The following is a 21,230-nucleotide window of genomic DNA, read 5'->3' as shown; positions in this document are numbered from 1 at the left end:
AATATACATAAGAATTCTTGAACTCCTCTTCCAGAGACTCAGATTCCACTTTTCTGAGGCAGAATCCAGGAATCTGCACTTTTATAAGGTCTGTAAGTTGTTCTGGTAATCAGTTAAGTTTGGGGATCAAAACACCACAATGGTCTAATTTTAATTTCTAGATATTCACATGAATTTTAAAAGAGTAGTGATTGCCATAAAGATTTTAGAATCCTGAATATTTTTGAAATACTTATACATGAAATGTTCCTTCAGCCTGTCATACGACATCCTGAGAGTAGGGAGTAGGAAGAGAAGACACAGCCACAAATGTAATATTTTATGGTTCAAATCTGGTTTGTATTTATTATCCACCTTCAGGAAGGCTCTGATGCCATCCCAGATATCATCTTAAATGGATGGACTGGAGAATGTTCACCAGCGAAGGAAAAAGAAAGGAGGGACAAAGTCAAACTTAAAATAATTCTGGTTTCTACAGAAAAGAACTTCCTCATCAGAAAATGACTTTCATAAATAATTGATATAGCCGATGGAAGATTTTAAATAGATGAAGGAAAAACAGACACTTTCGGCGTGAACCTCAAGCTGTTCCTTAGTCCCCCGGTGACGTTTCGATCTGAGACGCCCGTTGCAGGCATTTGGAAGTAATGGATGTCATGGAGGCGTTGTGTTCAAAGACATTAAAAATAATCCACTCCCTTAGAAATAAACACCTAAGCTAAGCCATTAAGAATTCTCAGTGAGAGACAGAAATAGCTTCTGTAGTCGCCTTTGCTCTTTAATTCCTATTCCTGCCATTTCATTATTCATCATTTCAGTGCAGTGCAATTTGTCTATTTATTTAAAGCGTGATTCCAGACGACAGGCAGCGGTCCCAATGTTCTCTGTCTTGCACAACCCTTTCCGCCCCGAGAAACAGAAATTATATAACTTGTTTTCAATTGTGCAGACTGGGAGGATTCACATGTTCAATTTGGTGAGCTTCCAGGAAATAATTTTAAAGTGTTTATCTGAAGTTCATCCAGACTTTTCTTGTTCTAGAAGTTAGGCAGGAAACCTAGCAGGGAAGGGAAAGATGCAGGCTCTGCAGAGAGCAAGCTGCAGGTGGAAGAGAGGCTTCTGAGCTGGGACACCCCTTGGCGCTCACACCTTGGAAAGCAGGAGTCCTGATTCCAGAGCTCCTGTGACTTAGCAGCTAGATGAATGTGAATGTTTGCTAGTGTTTACTGTTGTTCATTGTTCTGGTGACTGTTGCTGTGTCATAAACGATCCCGATGTGTCATGGTGTAGACTGTTTTCTTTTGCTTATGATTTGTGGGTCAGGGATCTGGAAAGGGCTCAGCTGGGTGGCTCTTGTGTGGGATGCAGTCAGATGTTCGCCACCCAAAGGCTTTGCTGGGCTGGATGTCCCAGCGGTCTCACTCACGTGGCTGGCAGTTTGTTAGCTGTCCATCGGGAGCTTTGCTGGGACTGTTGTTGCCTGGAGCTTTTACGTGTGGCTTCTCCATCTTGGTGAGCTTAGGTTGGTCAGACTTTGTACGTGGGGGCTGACTTCTCTCAGAAGCAAACATCCCGAGAGAGAGCCAGGCAGACTCCGTATGGCATTTTCTGACTTAGCCATAGAGATCACTGCAGCAGTACTCTCTTGTCAAAACAGTCACAGGTCCATCCAGACTCAATGGGAGAAGACATATCCTTTACCTCTCAATAGGAGTAGTGGGAAGGAATTTGTTGCCATTAAAAAAAAACACAACAATCCATCATACTCACGTAACCCCAGACATTAAATAAAATATATATCTCTAATCCTCACAAAAACCCTATGAGGTAGGTATTATTATTGTTTTACAGATAAGAAAATCTAACTTTAGGGAGGTTAAGTAGCTTACCTAGGTCATGCAACTAGTAAATGACTGAGATGATATGTGGACCTACAACTAATTGTCCCCAAATGTCTACTGTCTGTTAAGTTGTGTGGTGTTTTAAAGGCTCTCATATTTTAATTATTGCAGCTATTCTAGGTAACCAGATAATTCCGCCCAGTATAGAATGTTAGCACATGAAGTGCCATATTCTCTTCGTCTGTTGAAAACAAGGAGCATTCCCTTGAAGATGTGGTCCTTTGCCCTTAGGAAAGTGTTCCACGAGGATTTGGCTCCATAACTGGAGGTGCAGATTGGGTGGTATTACTCTGGTAACCCAAGACAAAGCTGGAATTCTGCATTTTCCTGGGGTGGTGTTGGTGTTAGTGATTACTCTGAGGGTGAACACATATGAAACAGCTATGATCCTTGTAGGAGGAGGGCCCTACAGCAGAGGTGTAAACTAGTCATTATCTTGTCCAGTGTGAACTATGCCAAGTACCCATGTGGACAGATATGCCAAGTGGGCAGATGGAACCACAGAGAATATTTTTGAGCCCACGTGGCTGAAAGCAGATGCTATTTTGTGGGACCTGGAGAGGGGAGGGGAGGGGAGGGGAGGGGAGGGGAGGGGGAGAAGAGCTGGATCCTCAGAGGAAGGCAGTGAGCAGATACTGGGGAAGGGCCCTCCCAGAGCTCCTGGTAGGGGGAAGCACAGAGTCTGGAGGGCAAAGACCTTGGGGGAGGAACTCTCCTTTTCTTCCTCAATCTTTTCCTTGCTTCTTTACACAAATATTTATGGAATATTTGCAGATAGTATCTGGGACTCTGGAGGTCGAGTAAGAACTAGCTAGACATCTTTGCCTTCACAGAGCTTACAGTTGAGATAGGGAGGGGGCAGAGCCATTAAATTAATAATTTCACAAATAATTGCCTAATTACTATGGTGCTAAGTTTTGTCAGACTTGTAATTGCCTCTTCCCTATCCACTCTCCTTTCTTTTTAGTAATGGAGTCTCCTGGAATAGTAGCAGGGCACGTGGCTATAAACTACATTTCCCAGCATTCCTTGCAGCCAACAGTGTCCATGTGAAATAATTTAGGCTAATAAACGTGATGGGTGTCACTTCCATGACAGGTCCTTAAAATGGAAATTAGGTCCCTATACCTTCCCCCCACCCCCTGCCCACTGGCATGTAAATGGTAACAATTTGAGTAGATACCTTGGACCTAAAGATGGAAGTTATCCATTTAAGGTGAACTTGGTAGTTTCTTTCCCTGATTTTATTATGACAGATATGGTGTGAGATGAGATGCCACTACACACCTATCAGAATGGCTGTAATCCGGAACCTTGACACTACCACATGCTGGTGAGGAAGTGGAGCAGAAGGAACTCTCACTCACTGCTGGTGGGAGTGCAACATGGCACAGCCACTTTGGAAGACAGTTTGGTGGTTTCCTACAAAATTAAACATACTCTTACCATGTGATCAATAAAGTGTACTCCTCGTTGTTGAAAATTTATGACCACATACCAACTTGCACTCAGATGTTTATGGCAGCTTCACTCATAATTTCCAAAACTTGGAGGCAACCAACATGTCCTTCAGTAGGTGAATGGGCAAATAAACTGTGATACATCCCGATAATGGAATATTGTTCAGTGTTAAAAGGAAATGAGCTATGAAGCCATGAAAAGACATGGAGGAAACACAAATGGACATTATCCTAAGTGAAAGGAATCAATCTGAAAAGGCCACATTCTTTGTGGTTCCCATTATATGACATTCTGGAAAAAGAAAAAAAAATCTATGGAGACAACAAAAGATCAGTGGTTGCCAGGGGCTAGGGAAGGGGGCGATGAGTAGATGGAGCACAGAGGATTGTTAGGGCAGTGAGATGATTTTGTATGATATTGTAATGGTGGGTATGTTATTATACCCTTGACCAAGAGTGAACCTTAATGTAGACTAGACTTTGGGAGATAATGATGTGTCAGTGTAGTTTATCAATTGTAACAAATGAACCACTCTGGTGGGGAATGTTGATAATAGAGGCAGCCAGGCCTGTGTGGGGGCAGAAGGTGTATGAGAAATCTCTATACCTTCAGCTTACTTTCACTGTGAACCTGAAACTGCTTCATCTAAAAATGAAGTATGAGGTCTGTTCAGAAGGTATCCAGCCATGTAATATGAAAAAGAGACATTTATTGAGGGAGATACAAGAAACATTATACATAGGACAAGGATGCCTCAGTCCCCTTCAAAGCAGGCACTTTGGAACCTCACACAGTTCTCCCAACTGCCATCAGCTGCTCTATGGTCTAAAATCTCTTCCCTTTCAAAGATGACTTTAGTTTTGGGAAAAGGCAGAACTTGCAGGGCACCAATCTGGGCTGTAGGGGGGCTGAGTCACCTGGGTGATTTGGTTTCACCAAAAAACTGTACAAGAAGTGATGCATGAGCAGGCACATTGTCCTGGTGAAGTTGCCAATCACCAGTTGCCCATAGCCTTCTGAATCATCCAAATAGTTTCCATGGAGGAATGTTCAAGCTTAACACAAAAGTTGATGCAGATTCATTGCTCTTCTTGTTCAGTCATTTTGTATGCGACAGCCACACAGTACACATGCTCACTCAACATTGTCTACTGCCCCCACTGACCAGTACGGTGAAGTCATCATTGTTCACACATGCACATTCCAGTCCACTCTCCTTGGCTGCCAAGTTGTATCAATGTTGTGCAAACAGTTCTCATTATGTTAACAATGGCTGGAATTTTTCCGGACAGACCTCCTATATTAAAAGAAGTATAGTGTCCGATGCAGACATATGACTAGGAAGGCTCTGTGGTTAAGGGTTAGTTAGCATGAGCAGATTCTGTCTTCTGTTGGAGACAAATAAAAGGAATTGGCAAAATAAGTAGAGCATAGTTTATAATTATTTCTTTTATTGCTTGCTTTAAAGTTGTCCTTTGGCTAAAACCCTTTTCTTGCAGACCAAAAAAACCTGGATTAGGACTGCCAGATAAAATACAGGATGCCCAGCTGAGTTTCAATTTCAGACAAACAATGAATACTTTTTTAGTATAAATGTTCCATGCAATATTTGGGGCATACTTATACTACCTTTTTTCCTTTGTTTATCTGAGTTCAAATTTAACTGGGCATCCTGTTTTTTATTTGCTAAGCCTGGCAAATCCAGCCTGGACTCAAGTCCCTGTGGGACTTGAAGAGCTAAATTCTTTCTTCTTAAAATTTAGTTGTCCACAATGCTTGGCACTTCGTAGGAACTTAATAAATAATTTAAGCCTCTGAGATGAACAGTGATAAATCACTAAAGGTCATCTGAAATGTGAAACTAATAAAGGATCAAAAATATGTATTTTTTAATGGTTTTAGTTTGTCATGGTCAATGATGCTTAGATTTGATTCATCCATACTTTGTCTGAAATTACCCATCAGTTCAGATGATCTTGAAAAATTATTTAAAATGCCGGTAATGCATATATATTCCAATATTATCTGGAGAATAGAGGATTACACAAACAGTTTTGTGGATGATGGAAACATAATCTTTTTAACACCTTCAATTTACAAATTGTATACATTAAAAAAGGAAATCTTAAAAAAAATACCCTGTGATTTTATGCCTTCTTAAGCAGAATGAATGAAGCATCAGGCAAATTGATGACTTTAGATTGAAGTTCATGGTTGTTGGGAGAGGTTATGGAGAGGAGGCGACTGTCTGTTGACCTTTGAGCTGGACCAGGGTGATTGGAGTCTCCTCCTGGAATAGTAAGGAACATATCCACCTGCTTCCCAGCCCATGGGATATGTATTCCGTCTAACGTTCCCACAGTAGAAGCTGTTTTCAAGGATGCAGCATTGCGAGAGCAATGTGTTATGGGACCATCTGGACAGTGTATGTGACCAGGCCCAGGGAAGGCCTCTGTATAAACTTTTAAGATTCTGGCAGTGGCTGTAGATATCTTGTCGTCTTGAGGCTGCTGCCAAAAAGCTCTGTAGTAAGTATCCTTGTTTATTATAACTGTCACCTACTGAACTGGAGTGCTCTGCTTTTTTCTTTGGTCTCTCCCTGCCCTCCATGTATGAAGGCCAGTTTACAAACCAACAATGATGTTTCTTTTTGCCCAACTTACTGCCTTAACCTTTGGTGATTTGGGCATTCTTTCTGGTGGCTCTTTTTCATCCATGAAGCCTCAGCTCCATGTCTGCTGTCCCTGTACTCTCAAAGCCAATGTCATCATCACTGGAAATGGGCTCACCCCCAGGATCTGAAACTTGGAATTGTTCTCTTTACCCTTTGTTTGCATCCTCATCGTGACTTCTTAACCTTTGACCCTTTCCTGCTTGACTAGCCCATTACCTTTGCTACCACTGTGCCAAATCAGCCATTGCACTGATGTCACAATGCCGAGCGAGGCCTGGTTCCCTGCGTTACTGGCTTTGCTGGAAAGAGACCCGAGACCACACAGACTGGTCCCCCTGTAAATGGCTGCTTCCTTTGCTCAGTGGGGCTCACTGGTCCAGCAGCCTTCCGCTAACATCTTCCTGATGTCATATTGGATTATCTCCAGTGGCTTTCCCCAAAATGTTTCTAATTTGTGTAGTCATCAGTCAAGACTTTGCCTGGACCCTCTTCTCTTTATCTTCTTCCACCAAGACCTACAACTCCTCAGCATCTACTACCACTTCTGAGCAAATGACCCTTAAATCTTTGTCACTGGCCTCAATCTCTCTTCTAAGATGCAAACTCACTTCCACCCTCTTTTTTTTAAACCCTCCCCCCAGTCAGCTACTTCTCTTCCCAGTGTCTGTCACTGATGTGCTAAATGGGCAGTACTTGTAGAGCATAAACTTAAAGCTTATTTTCACCCCTTACTATTCCTTTTAACCCTTCTGAAGGCATGATCTATGTTCTGTTGGGGGTTAAGGGAGATTGATAACTCTTTTGTTCATTCTCAGAGAATAAAAAACCCTAAGTTATAAAAGGCATTTTGATACAGAAATTAGATTACTTAATTATTAACACATGAGTTTACATTCAAGCACTTCTTCCCCAGTGAGGGCCAGCTCTGGGTGGGCCATATGCCTTTGGGGTGCAGCTTATGATCAACTTTTTTGCTCACGTTCCTCCTCCTAGATTCATGGGCCGCAGCTCCTGAAACTACCAGTATTGAAGGAGTCTGGAAAGGAAAAGTAAGAAAACAGGTGTATTCTTACTCCATAGGCCCTGCCATGAGATGACTTCATGCTTTTTGGGAAGGCAGATGTTTACTTTTACGTTTGGACTTTTTCTTGAGGGCACATCTATGGCTCTTGCAAATCCCACTCTGGGCTTCTGTGTCACTCTGTGATGGTAATGGTGCCTCTCCATCAGCTGCCAGCTGCCAGTCCCTCCTGACTTCTGCCTCCATGGTGTATTTACCGGCCTACCACCACCAGGCTCCTTTGGCCTAAAAGGCCTTCCTCTAGGGCGAGATGCCCATTATAACGGCCTCAGATCACGTACCTGCTGCAGATTTCACAGCTGGTCCCCAGGATTCACGTATCTCTGATCTGAGGAAGTTCAATCACTCTCCAGTTACAAGTCTACTCTGTGGCCACAGGAATGCTTGGTTTTCTCAAGTGGACTCTGCAGTGTGTGCCCTGTGTCTTTTACCAGCCAGGAACACACAGCAGACTCTCCAAGTGATGTCCTTGAAGCCCCTGTCCCTGGGCTGAGCGAGAAGGGGAAGTGCCTCCTGCACCTTCCCTCAGGTGGGTGTTTGTATCACTCACAGTGGAGTTTTTTCCCCCCCAAAGAAATCTTCATTAATTCTTCTCAAATTTCTACTTTTTTGAGTCTTTTGTGTTCTTGATCTGAATGGAGATCACCAAGGTTTGTCTGATTTGTTATTTTCTTTGAAATTGGTATCTCATGGGTCTGTCTCACACTTCTCCCTTTGGCATCTGATATCTGTCATAGCTCAGGGCCTCAATCAAAACTTCTAATGTAACATCCAGTTTCACATGTTTTCCCTGCCATGCTGGTTTCAAATCTGAATCATCTTTGAGTCACCCTTCTTTCTTAACTCCCACGTCCAATTAGTGAATAAGTTCTACTGACGTTATCTCTTGATTTCTTTTACCCCCTTTCTTTACCAACACTTGACTTTGGCTTTTGTTATCTTTTGCATATCAGATAGTGAGGATGGGGCAGTGTGGCCTGCTGGGTAACTGTTTGTGCTCTGGGCTCAGCTCTACCACTCAGCTGAGTAACCTTGTCTGAAGTTGCTGAATTTCTCTAAGCCTTAGTTTTCTCATCTGAAAAATGGAGATAATAATGACTACTTCATAGGAATGTATGAGAATTACATGTGATAATAAATGTATAGTGCCTCGAACATAATGAAGACTCAATAAATGTTAGGGGATATGATTTTTTTTTATCAGAATTGTCATTGAATTATTGTCTCCGTGTTTAGTGTTACTCCTTCAGTTCTACTTAGACACTACTTGGGGTAGAATGTTTGCAAAATTACCAGCGAAATTCCCCTCTCTGTCTCTAAGCTGTGGCTGGTACTCTGCCGTACTGACTCTGAATTCGGCTATGCGACCTCCTTCGGCCAATGAGACAATAGAAATGCACCATAAGCAGAGACTTGAGGAGTATTTGCTTACTGGGGCTTGTCCTCTTCCGCTGCTGGGGACCCCTTCTGCTATCATGGGAAAAAGACTGGCTAGCTGATGGAGACACAGCGTTCAGTGGGTACTCAGTTCATCTGACTACCAGCGCCAACCACCAGAGCGGGGCCAGTCCACACTAACTGGCACAGGCAGATGACTGCGACCACAGGAGGGAGCCTGGGCAAGAAGAGCAGGATTGCCCAACTGAGTGCAGCCCAAATGGCCAACTCACTGACTTTTGAGCTAATAAATTATTGCTGTTTTAAGCCACTACATTTTGGGGTGGTTGTTACATAGCAACTCTGGAGCAGGGTTTGACCTTTCAGAGTTGTCTGCCACGGAGGCAATGGGACTTTCTAAGTCCATTTCTTTTCTGGTTTAATTTTAAGGACTCCTTTTAGAATTCTTTGGTCTTTTTTCTTGCAGTTAGGCTAACAATGGTCACTGCCTACTGAGGTTAGTGTGCCTAGCTTTAGAATGCCTTCTCCCATAAACTTTTGCTACTTTTAATTTGCTGTGAGTTAAAATATAATTTCTCATCTTCTTAGAATTAGGTCTACGTTAGGAATCAACAAACTTTTGTATAAAGGCCAGATAGTAAGTCTTTGTGGGCCACTCAGTTTCTGTTACAATGACTCAACTCTGCAACGGCAGCCACAGACAACATGTGAACAAATGAGCATAGCCGTGTTTTGATAAAACTTTATTCATGAAAACAGGTGGCGGGCTGGATTTGTCCACAGTTCCAGTTTGCTGACTGCTTGCCTAAGTTACTTTAAGGTCATTTTCAGACATGCAGAATCTCAAGCGTTGTATTTCTACTGTATGCTTTCTTAAGAAGGTATACCAAAACATGGGATTAAACCCGGAATTGAGATCCAGGAAATGTGGGGCTTAATATGGATGATAAAGAAAGGAATTTCTAGTTTTACAAATCAGGAGGTTCTAAGACCGTAGCTGTGTCATATGCTAAGAGAGCAACTGCATACTTTGGACAGGATGATATGGAAGACTTGAGGATGGAAGTTTCTGGAGAAAATAAAATGGAACTTATAGTTAACGATAGGCATCTGATTATGTAGAAAATAGTATTGATAGGGGTTTTATTAACTTATTGGGGGTCTTGAGGGAGAATCAATGATAGGCACATAGAAAGTGCAAAAATGAAAAAATAAGCCGATTATTAGCTCCTGGAAAACTATGAGAGGAACTGTAGAACAAATAATTGACTCAGTAGAAATCAATATTCATATAACCCTAAATTAACCCCGTATGTTAATTTAACCACATATGGATTGTAACTGTATTGAATCATAGGGGGGCAAGCAACGAGATATGTAAGAGAGATTTGCAAGGCAGGAAAGTTGAAAGAGAGCTACAATCTTTTCAACCATAACAGGTAGTCATTAGGTAGTAACTAAAATATATAAATTCAGAGATTGCAGCATGAACATATCACTTGAGGAAATGGAGGTAAATATCAGAAGGAAGAGCCGAAAGTGTTTAAAGTATTCCTTCAGAGTGCAGGATTAAAGGGTAGACAGGGTGGGACAACCGTTTCATCTCTTATTTTATTTATTTTGAAGCCCATGTTTGATAACTCTGATACCTGGATCATCCGCTGGTCTGTTTCTATTGTTTGTTTGTTTCTCTTGGGCCTTTCTGTTGGCATGCATGGACATGTTCTATTAATGCCAGACACTGTACAAAAAATTAGAGCTGCTTGGGGAATGTTATCTTTGCCGAAAGGTTTTATATATTTATGTATTATTTATTTTTAGTCTTTGTCTAAAAAGACTTAAAAAGCTTTAGTTAAAGCTTTTTTAACTAAAAAGCTTTAGTTAAAGCTACTTTAACTGCCTGACATTGCTTTAATTTAGTCATTAGTTTATTAGAGGTTGGGTTTTAGTTTTTGCAAAACCTGGTCTATTTCAGATTAAGGGTACTTGAAGGGTGGCATCCTTTAGCGGTCCTGATTAAAGCTGGGGATGTTCACCTGAGCCCCTCCACCTTGATGGCTGTGAATTCTAGGCTTTAAATCCTCCAGGTTTTGTGAGATTGAGAATAGCTTTTTTTTTTTTTTCTTTCCTCACTTTCTTACAGGCTTTTCCTGGGAGAAGTTCCTTAATAAATAACTTTCTCATGAATTCTTGGCTCAGGTTCAACCTCTGGGAGAACCCGGGCTAAGACAACATCTATTAATAAAGCAAAGTTAGACAGGTAGACAAAAATAAAGACCTAGGGATAAGTAAAACCGCCTCTCAGTTATACCCAGGCCAGCACAGCCCACACGTTTCTATGTTTCATCCTGAGGACTGTGAAAAACTAACCTTTATTTTATTTTTACTTTTGTGATTTATTTTATAGCTGCTCATTTATTTCTGGTTAAACAGAAGTTGGGAAGGAAATAAAGGAAGCAGTGCAGACTTCAAGCCACTGCTAGATACTTTGGTTTCTGTTTGGCTCAGCTTAACTGTTATGAGAAAGCCGCAGTTTGGGCCTTTCGTCCAGGCATTCTTCCAGAGAGACAGGCTCCAGAACATTTGAACTTCCTACTCACAACTTCTCAACCCACTTTTCATGTTTGGAACTTGCTTAAACATTGGAGAATTTTTTTCTCCCTCATTTGGGCCTAGCTTATCTGCTGGAGGTCTTCCTATAGGGTGCGGGATTGGCTGAGCGTGACCTTGAATCAACACTGGGAACCCTTTAACTTCTGGAATGATCTGTGTTATCCTTAGAGACAAAGTCAATTTAGTGACATTTTTACTCCCACTTTCATTTTGACTTCAAGAAAAGTACAATAATTCCCTTGAAGTTCCCCTAATCCACATTCAAAGAGATTTAGTGTAGAATATCAATAAAAGAGATTTAGAACAGATTTTGCCCAGAAAAACATAGACCAGTTGACTATGCAAAAACCTTATATTTAGATGGGCTTTTACAGAATCCATGCCTCACAGTGAACAGGGCTGCTCACTTATAGTCTTGAGACACGTTATTTCTGCAACCATTGGGCAGATGAGGAAACTTGGTTCTGAGAGTTCCCCAAGCATTTGCATGTGGAAAAGCCAAGCAGAGAGGCCAAGGCTGACTGACCTTTCACCCAGCTCTTCCTGCCACCTCGTAAGCTAATGTGGAGGCAGTGGTGTCGATGTAGTGACTGGAATCTGGGCTTTGCCATCAGCCTGTGTGGCTTTGAATATCACTTCCACCTCTTACTAAACATAGTACCCTGGGGAAAATCACTCTAGTTTTCTAACCTTTAATTTGAGATTTATGTAAAATACATACGTAAGAGAAAGGATAAAGACCAGGCAAGAGATTTCAAAGATGTGGGAGACAGGTATGTCTCCTATCACTAGTAAGGCTATTTATGAAATGATTGTATTAAGGTGGTATAGTATTGGTCTAGAGATGGACGACCCGACTGAAGTAGGAGTTTTAAAGACAACTGGGAAAATTGTATTACGGCCTGAGTTAATACCAAAGAGTTATTGGCAACTTTATTAGGTGTGCTAATGTAAATGCATGTAAGAAATGTTTATATCGCTAAAGAAATACCTATTGCATGAAATATGTAGCAGGGGAATGATATGATACATGTGATTTACTTTAAACCACTTAAGCCAAAAAAAAAAAGCTGGTTAAGCAAACGTGGCAAAATCTTGATAATTATTGAATCTTGGTGATGGATTTATGGGGTTTGCTGTATTACTTCCCCGCTTTTATGTTTGAAAAGCTTCCTAATAAAAAGGGATCTGTCCAGAATTTGCTACTTCCTCCCTCCTTGCAGTTCTGTTATCCTGGTCCAAAGCACCATCCTCCCTCTTGCAATCATCTCCACCACATTTCCCTGCTCTGCTACCTCCCCAGAGTCTGATCTGAACCCAGCACCCAGAAGGATCCTTAACGTTAAGTCAAATTGTGACATCCCTCTGCACAAAACCCAGTGGCGCGTATCACAAGGTGAGAGGCAGAGTCCCTTTGAAAGTCCTCCCTGCCCTTCACCCTCTGTCCACCTGTGCTCTGCCGCATTACTTCCCCGCCCTCACCTGCCAGTCCTCTCCTCCGGCCCACGCTGTTGGGACTCGGCCAGCGCGCTCGCTCTCACTTTAGGGCCTGTGCAGTGTTTCCTTTCTCAGGACAGCTTTCCCACAGGATGGTGGCGTGGCTCCCTCTCTCACCTCCCCTGGTCTTCATGGAAGTGTCACCTTCTCATCGAGGCCCACCCAGCTCATCAGCCATATCTAAAACCACATCCTGTCCTCTGCGCCTGGGCACACCCCTTCCCCTTTTCCTGGGTTCATTATTTTCCTCATACCCCATTCATTTGACATGTTGTCTATTTTACCTATTTATTTTTTTTATTGACTGTCTTCACCCTCAAGAATGAGAATGGAGATGTTTTTGTGTGTGTTTTGTTCTTGGCTTTAGTCTCAGTGCTTCCTTAGAACAGCACCTGGCACCTCTGAAGTGCTTACATTTTAAAAATCTTGTTGATTGAATCTCATTTATTTTATTTTTGCATTATTAGTGCAAGGTAATATTGCATAGGGCAAGAGAAGTGGTCTTGGTTTAGAGTGGCGTGGTTTGAATTTCAGATCTGTCATTTGCCAGCTAGAAATATGACCTTGGCTATACCATTTATTCTCTCTGAACCTCAATTTGCTAATCTCTGAAGTGGAGAGAACACTCATTGCTTCTATAGCTTGCGATTATTACTAGCGTCAAAATGAAAATTACTATCCAAGCCTTAAACTTCATTACTAACAATTTTATGCTGACATGTACCATTTATTGAACACATAATATGCTCCAGGCGCTGTGCTCTGGGTTTAGTATAGAGAGTGTACATATCAAGTTTTATTTCATCATCACAATCACCATATGAGTTGAGTTTACTTTATTTTATTTTTTATTTTACAGATGAGTAAACTGATACTCAGAGGAGTCCAAGGCCACTGAAATAGTAAGCAGCAGATCAGGTATTTTATTCAGGCAGGCTGTCACTTTAATTCTGCTTTTATGTGGTCCAGATGGGGTCATTAAATCCCGGTTTTTATGCTCCCGAAAGACAAGTAATTGCCATCTACCTAGCATGTTGCTGCTATTTATTTCTGCTTTTACTGAAAAATGATTCAAGGGTCCTAGACAGCAGTCAAGGGCCGGGCTTTTCTCTGAGAGGCACAGAACTAGCTCTTCTGCATGAGCATTTGACGAAAAGAAGAGGTCAGAGATGGGACGGTGACGGAGCTTTTCCTGGGTGATTCATTTTAGCCTACATGTAAACACACTCTAACGGTGAGGACAGAGAGCCGTTCGGGGCCAGGGCTGCTTTTCTAGAAACAGAAACGGTCTCTGCTAGAAAATGCCATGCTGGTCCTCCTTTTGCGAGAGAGAACCAGGGTTTAGTTTTAAGTGTGCAGGTCCTTTTTGAAGTTTGGCAAATGTCAATGACGTTTTCTTACTGCAGCTGAAGACTGTCCTTTGTAAAAATCCGGTTCCCGCACCACCTTTGCCCCTTCCCATCGTGTGGCTGAGAGTCAGGTTATTGAAGATGATCAGAAATGTGAAAGAGACCACCATACCCGGGGGGAGCTCACGTTTCCCCTGTGCAAATGCTGTCCATTGCAGCCCGTGGGTGGTTATCTTCGCAGATAAAGGAAGCAAATCAAAATCATTCTGCTACCGAGGACAGCCTTTTGCTTTTTGGTGGGTGGGTGGGAATGGAGTGAATAACAGGCAAAGGCAAGAGCCATGGATAGAAATGGAAGGAATTTGCAGACATGGAATTACAGGTTATTTTTACTTGACTCAGACTCACGGGAAGAATGTATTAGAAGAACATGTGCCCTGAGGAGGACGCCTAGGAGGGAGGCCGTGGCCCAGAAGCCCAAACCAGGGCCTTGCATGCCACCAGGTCATGCATTTCTGGATCTCTTAGGTTGACTTCCCCCACATGGCTGGGCGTGGCCACCAGCAGCACTTCGCCACACCTCCATCCACACCTTCAGCTACAGAAGAGGCTGCATTCCTCCCTAGCTTTATGGGGATATAACACGCATATGCGTATTGTAACACTGTGTAATCTAAGGTATGCAGTGTGATGATCTGATGCACATTTATTGTGAAATGATTACTGTAATAAGGTTAGTTAATGCATCCATTGCCTCTCATCATTATAATTTTTCTTCTTTTGTGGTGAGAACATTTAAGATCTATTCTCTTCGCAACTTTCAATATGTAATACAGCATGGTTAACTACAGTTACCATGCTACATATTAAATCCCTAGAACTTACTCATTTTGTAACTGAGAGTTTTAGGGAGGTATAGGCTTCGGTCTGGAGGCACGGATGGGTGTGTTTTCTGCCAGGTACCTGGGCATGCTGGGCTGGTCCCTGACCATGACCAGAGGGGCTGGAGCTTAGGAGAGGGCCCTTTAAGGATCTCTGTGGGCAGAGACCTGAGTGTCTCTTGCGTGCCCCCAGACCAGCAGGCCTGCTTGTGGCTGTGGCTGGAAGGGGCCTGGACCTGTGCAAATGGACCATTTCGGGATCTCTAAGGTGGCAGATGGAAGTGTCTCCCATGGGATACTGGTCCCTCAGGACTACTGGCAGACTAGCAGACTGTGGCTGTAAGCAAGTTGGAGACACCTTCAGGAAATTTTAGGATCTGGGGGTGCAGACAGGAGTTTCTCCTGCCTGGCACCTGTGCCAGGGTGCCAGCTCACAGATGGCAGCTGGGAGGGAGGTGATGCCCAGGATCGGGCCCTTTTGGAACCTACTTGACAAGTTTGGTGAGCTCACCTCCAGGGGCTCTCCAACTGTGGCTGAGAGGGGCTGGAGCCAGTTCTCAGACTACTTCAGGTTCACAGTTAGGACCAAGGTCTGTGTGTCTACCACCTGATGCATGGGTGGCTGTGACTCCCGCAGGGTGCCTTGGCATTCGGTGCTGGTGATAGGACCAAGCCAAACGTGGCTGTAACTGAGTCCTCATGGGTATGGAGTTATTTTTGGGCTCATGGCTGGGTCCTCAGACACACCAGTGTCTCCTGCTGCGTTCCTATGCCAGGAGGGCTGTTTGCTGACTGTGGCTGAGACAGGCTGGAGCCCAGTTACTAGGAATCTATATTTGGATCAGGTTTGGTGGGTTTATCACAAGGCGCTCCTGGACCAGGGCTGGGTGGGGTGGAGCTGGTGCATGGACTACTCCAAGGCCCACAGCCAGGGCTGAGGTCTGTGTGTCTAATACCGCACACGTGGGCGGGCATGATTCCTCCCTGGTTCCCTGGCATATGGTGCTGGTGACGGACCCAGAGCCAAATGGGGCTGTAGCCAGGTCCTCAGAGTTACAGAGCTGGTGAGTCAGCAGCCTGCGTGTGAGCCTACTTTCTAAAAATGACACTCCTCGGTCTTAGGCTGCACTGGGGTTTCATTGTTTCCTACCTGGATTCCAAAGCTCTCAGGAAGGCACTTTTATCTGTGGTTGGATGCCAAATCATTGTTCTTGGCGAGTGGGGGCATACGCTCAAAGGACATCTTATTTGGCCATTTTGCTGATCTCATGACAAGGGATGCATTTCTTTCCCCTGGCCCAGTTTGAAAAATCCCAGGGAAAAGCCCTGTTGTCCTGTGGAAGTCATGTGCCCACCTTGGACCAGTCACTGGGTGCTACAACAGCAGCTCTCCCCAGAACCACGTGGTTGGAGTTGGGGGAGGAGCAACTTCCTGATAGAAAGGGGCATTGCACCCAAACAAGAGGAGGCTATTTGGACGTCTTTAAGGTGTCTGTTGTAGATCATGTGGTGTCACCGTGTGTGTGGTTTACTGATGCCACACCATGTATTGCTATCTTTGGGCTACTAGTTCCTCTCATTTATGTAGGAGTTCATGTTGTCCAGAGGCTTTTCACAACTTGAACTCATTTGACCCCGTATCACTCTCTGAATCAGGCGGGGTACCCAGAAATTTAGAGTGAATTGTCCAAGGCCATCTGCTGAAATATTTGGCTTGGATCATGCTTGCTACCTTTGATCTATTCACTCAGAAGAAATAAACATCAGTCCAACAGTGTCATTCTAGGAATTTATTCTGAATGAAACTCATATATGTGCAGTGTTGTTCCTTGTAGGAAAAAAAAATACAGTCACTTCAGGGCTCATTGATAGGAGAAAGGCTAAATAATTTGTGGCAGACCCATTTGATGGAATGCTACCCATATGTACTCATAGGGATAGATCTCCAAGATGTGTTTTTAAGTGAAAAAGTGAGTTTCAGAACAATGAGGAAAGCCTGGTCTCATTTATATAAAGTGAGAACAAAACCCTACATGGATGTAGGAAGATATTGACACGGACTAGAAGAATGCTCTTTAAATTACCTACACAGAGTGCCGACACTGGGGAGGGAGGTAAGAAGGGGAAGGAAGTCCAGAGGTGCGTCATACTTTGCTCGGCATGCTGATGTGTTGCCTGAACCTTTTATAATGGTGTGTCCACATATTTACTGCACACATGATAAAACCCACCAGAATAAAATCTGAAGCAGCCCTCAGGGGACTCAGGAAGCTGGGATGAAATTTCTGTAGGTCTCTGACTGTTCCATTTAAAACTTTGTGCATTCCTTATGGATTGGATCTAATCCCATTTTGTTTAGAGCAAAGGTTCTTAAACAGAAGGTCCTATAAAACATCCATTCTCCCATCCCTTCTGAAAGTCTACTATATACATAGATATATGTATTAATAGCAAATGAGGTGCAAAGAAGCTGAAGTCGGAGACTTTGTTCACAAAGAGAGTGCAGTTAGGAAGGTAACATATACCATACAAAGTCAATATTGATATACTCCCTGGAGGTCTTAGCGCTGGAACTTCACCAGCCTGCTGCTTCCATTGTGTAGAATGTAGAGGCTGCACGCACTGATCTCTCAGGTGCCTTTAGTTGAGAAATCACAGAATTCCGTGATTTTGTTCTAGGCTGTTCAAGGTTAAAAAAGAAAAGTCATGAGGGGTCAGGGTTGGTCTTAGACTCTAAGCCACAGGGACCCAGGAAAGAACTCAACATCCCTTTGTGTCACTTGGAAAATATTTCTGACACATGTATTCTCTTTGAATAAAAGATTAAGAAAGGTGGCTGGAAAATTACATTTTTATATAATCCTCAGCATAGAAGCAGACAGTACCAATGCAGAAAGAAAAGGAACAGAAAGCCAGTAAGTGAAATCTGGAAAGCTTACGCTTAGTCAAGGCAAATGGATTGTCTGTTCACCATGAACACTTAACCCCTGGCTGAACGGTCAGACAAACACTGCAGAGAAATTCAGAACCCACTGCAAGGTGAATGGTGGAGAAGACTTTTTGCTCACTTAGCGGGGCTAAAAGCTTTTGGACAACTGCTCAGGGCTTGTAGATGAGAGAAAGGCAACAGAAGGACCTTTGCTAGGGAGCAGTTAAAAGCAGAGGCATGGAGTAAACAGCTTTTCAACAAGATACCCTTTATTGTTGAAAAGCCACTCTGAGCAAATCCTGCTTCACTTCCAAGTCACTGTGGCAGGAAACTGGGAGGGAACAGGGCCAGTAAAGGTAAACATCGAACCACAGTGCCCTTCACATACATCCACCTCCTGTTCCCTTCTTGCCATGATATGTTTTTCTACTTTCAAATTTTTATTTATTGGTTTTTAGGGAGAGAGGGGAAGGTGTGGGAGGGAGAGAGAGAGAGAAACATCGATTTGTTGTCCCACCCATTTATGCATTTATTGGTTGCTTCTTGTATGTGCCTTGACAGGGGATCAAACCCACAACCTTGGTGCACCAGGATGATGCTTTAATATAGTGAGCTATCTGGCCAGGGCCTTGTTATGATGTCTTAATCTACAAGAGAGATTTTTCAAAAAGATTTTATTTATTTATTGTTAGAGAGGGCAACAGAGGGAGAAAGAGATGAAGAGAAACATTTATGTTAATGTATTGACTGGTTTGCTACTCGCACACCCCCACCCAGGACCTGGCCCACATCCCAGGCATGTGCCTGGCCAGGAATTGAACTGGTGACCCTTTGGTTTGTGGAACAACACCCAATCCACTGAGCCACACCAGCTAGGGCTATAAGTGATATGTTGAAAAAATGAAAATAATGTACCCCCCCTTCCTTGTTATAAAGTAGCACAAAGTTGAAGAAATATCTTTGGAAGAGGCAGGATAGCAAAGAAGTTAAGGTCTGAAATCAGGCAGGCCCATCGTGTGCTGTTGGGCAACTAATTTAACCTCTCTGAGCCTCAGTTTTCTCATCTGTAAATGGACATAATAATGGTAATTACCTTGTCAGATTGCCATGAGCATGAAAGATAATTTAATGTTTAGTACCAGACCTGGAACATTGTAAATAAACTCTGAGTCAATGGTATCTTTTATTACCATTATTATGTATTATTTTTATTTTGAAGACTGCATCCATGTAGAAAAACATCTGCTTCAGTGCTGGAAGAGAGTAATTTTTGGTTACTTTCCTCTGTGACTGTGGGAGTCCTAAGGTGTAGCTAGAAAATCACGCTAGTGAGGACTACTGCATGGTGGGCCCTCTCCGTTTCCAGTCTCCGGGGTTTCCTGTAAGTGCAGCCAGCCTCCCAGCCTTTGTTCTAAGCACCGTCTCCTTCAGGGCCCCTCAGGCCAGAATAGTCTTTTTCTTTTCGTCCTTAGCCCTTTCCACAATTGTAATTAGGGGGTTATTTGTGGTGTTACTTGTTGAAGGTATGAACATTGTAATTTTTAAAAAGTTAAAAACATGACTTGGGTCCAAATGTATAGTGAGTCCATACCAAGGATTTATTAGTGCAGGAAATTGGCGGGATGATGACTGGGCTGGTTCCCACAACACGTGTCAGTGGGGAAAGGCATGCTGAGGCAAGTTTACCGCATTACAGACAAAATAGGTTAATGCCATGTGGAGCGATGGAACGCTAACCTTAACAGCTATCTTCTGCACCAGGCCAAGATCATTTGCATCTGCACTAGACAGAGGTCTAAGCTTCCAAGTTAACCAATAACTCCACAGAGGTTTGGCCTTAATCGGTAGTAAATAATCAATCAAATAAAGGAACATTCTGCCAGAGGTTGAAATAATCCCTGGGGAGGCGGTAGGGGCGGTTAAGTGAAGCTTTGATATGACTTTGAAAAGACACGTAGTCATCTTTATGCTTTATTTCCAATATTTGTATCATTTTTCTTTTTTAAATTTTATTCTAATTGTTGTTCAAGTACAATTTTCTATCTTTTACTCCCATCCCAGCCCACCCACCCAGCCCTCCCCACCTCCCTCCCATTTCCACCCACCCCTAGTTTTTGTCCATGTGTCCTTTATACTTGTTCTTGTAAACCCTTCCCCTTTTCCCCTGAAATTCCCTCCCCTCTCCCCTCTGAACACTGTCAGCCTGTTCTCTATTTCAGTGTCTTTGGTTATATTTTGCCTGTTTCTTTCTTAATTAGGTTCCTGTTAAAGGTGAGATCATATGGTATTTGTCTTTCACCGCCTGGCTTATTTTGCTTAGCATAATGCTCTCCAGTTCCATCCATGCTGTCGCAAAGGGTAGGAGCTCCTTCTTTCTTTCTGCTGTATAGAGTTCCATTGTGTAAATGTACCATAGTTTTTTGATCCATTCATTTACTGATGGGCACCTAGGTTGCTTCCAGCACTTGGCTATTGTAAATTGTGCTGCTATGAACACTGGGGTGCATAGGTTCTTTTGGATTGGTCGGATCATTTTTCTTAACAAGTGTCTATCTCCTCCATGGAAGGTAAGCTCGGTGAGGATGGGGACTATGTGGGCGTCTATGCCCAGCCTTGCACCGTGCCTGCTTGACTGTCTGAACCGAGCCCTCTGCATTTGGGGTGCGGCCTGTGATGCCGTTGTTGCCATGTGTGGGCTCTGTCCTCTGTGCCTTCGCCCCCCCCCCACACACACACTGAAGCCAGTCCCCTCGGCTGAGTTGGTCCTCTCAACCCAGATCCTGTGTCCTCGATTTTATTTTGGATTTTTGTATTTTAAGTTTAAAAGCAAGATTAAGCTATCATTTAATTTTTATTCTTGGTGCCTTTAGGTTTTATGATCAAAACCACATTTACCTCATAAAAACAAATTGAGTGTGTGCTGTTTCCTATATTTTGGAACAGCTTTGGTAACAACCAGGGAGTAAATTGTGGTTTGGAAATTGAAGAAAATACTTCAGTGATTCTTACAACCCATGGGCATGAAATGAGGGCGGGGGGGGGGGGGCGAGGAAATGCTGGGGGGAAGGGGGTGCAGGGCAGAGGGGATAAAGGGGAGCAAAAAAAGGGACAACTATAATAGTATAATCAATAAAATTTACTTAAAAATAAAAAATAAATAAAAATACTTTAGTGATTCTGTCAGTATCACTTGTTTTTTAGGGGGCATTCTTTTTTTATAACTGTTTTTAATTCTATGATTAACCTGCTGGTTTATTTATGTTCTGTATTTTTCGACAGCTCAGTTTATTATTTCATACTTCAACAGCTACTTATAGAGAATTGATAATGATAATTATTAATATGTATTAGAGTATTATCCTTACTTTAAAATAGTTATGATTATTGCCAACATCTTTTCCCCCTTATCCCACATTTTACCATTTTAAATACATTTGCTAATTCTG

Source organism: Phyllostomus hastatus, unplaced genomic scaffold (assembly GCF_019186645.2).
Source record: "Phyllostomus hastatus isolate PE091 unplaced genomic scaffold, TTU_PhHast_1.1 phas_scaffold_129, whole genome shotgun sequence".
NCBI lineage: Eukaryota > Metazoa > Chordata > Mammalia > Chiroptera > Phyllostomidae > Phyllostomus > Phyllostomus hastatus.
Note: the sequence above shows the minus strand (reverse complement) of the source record.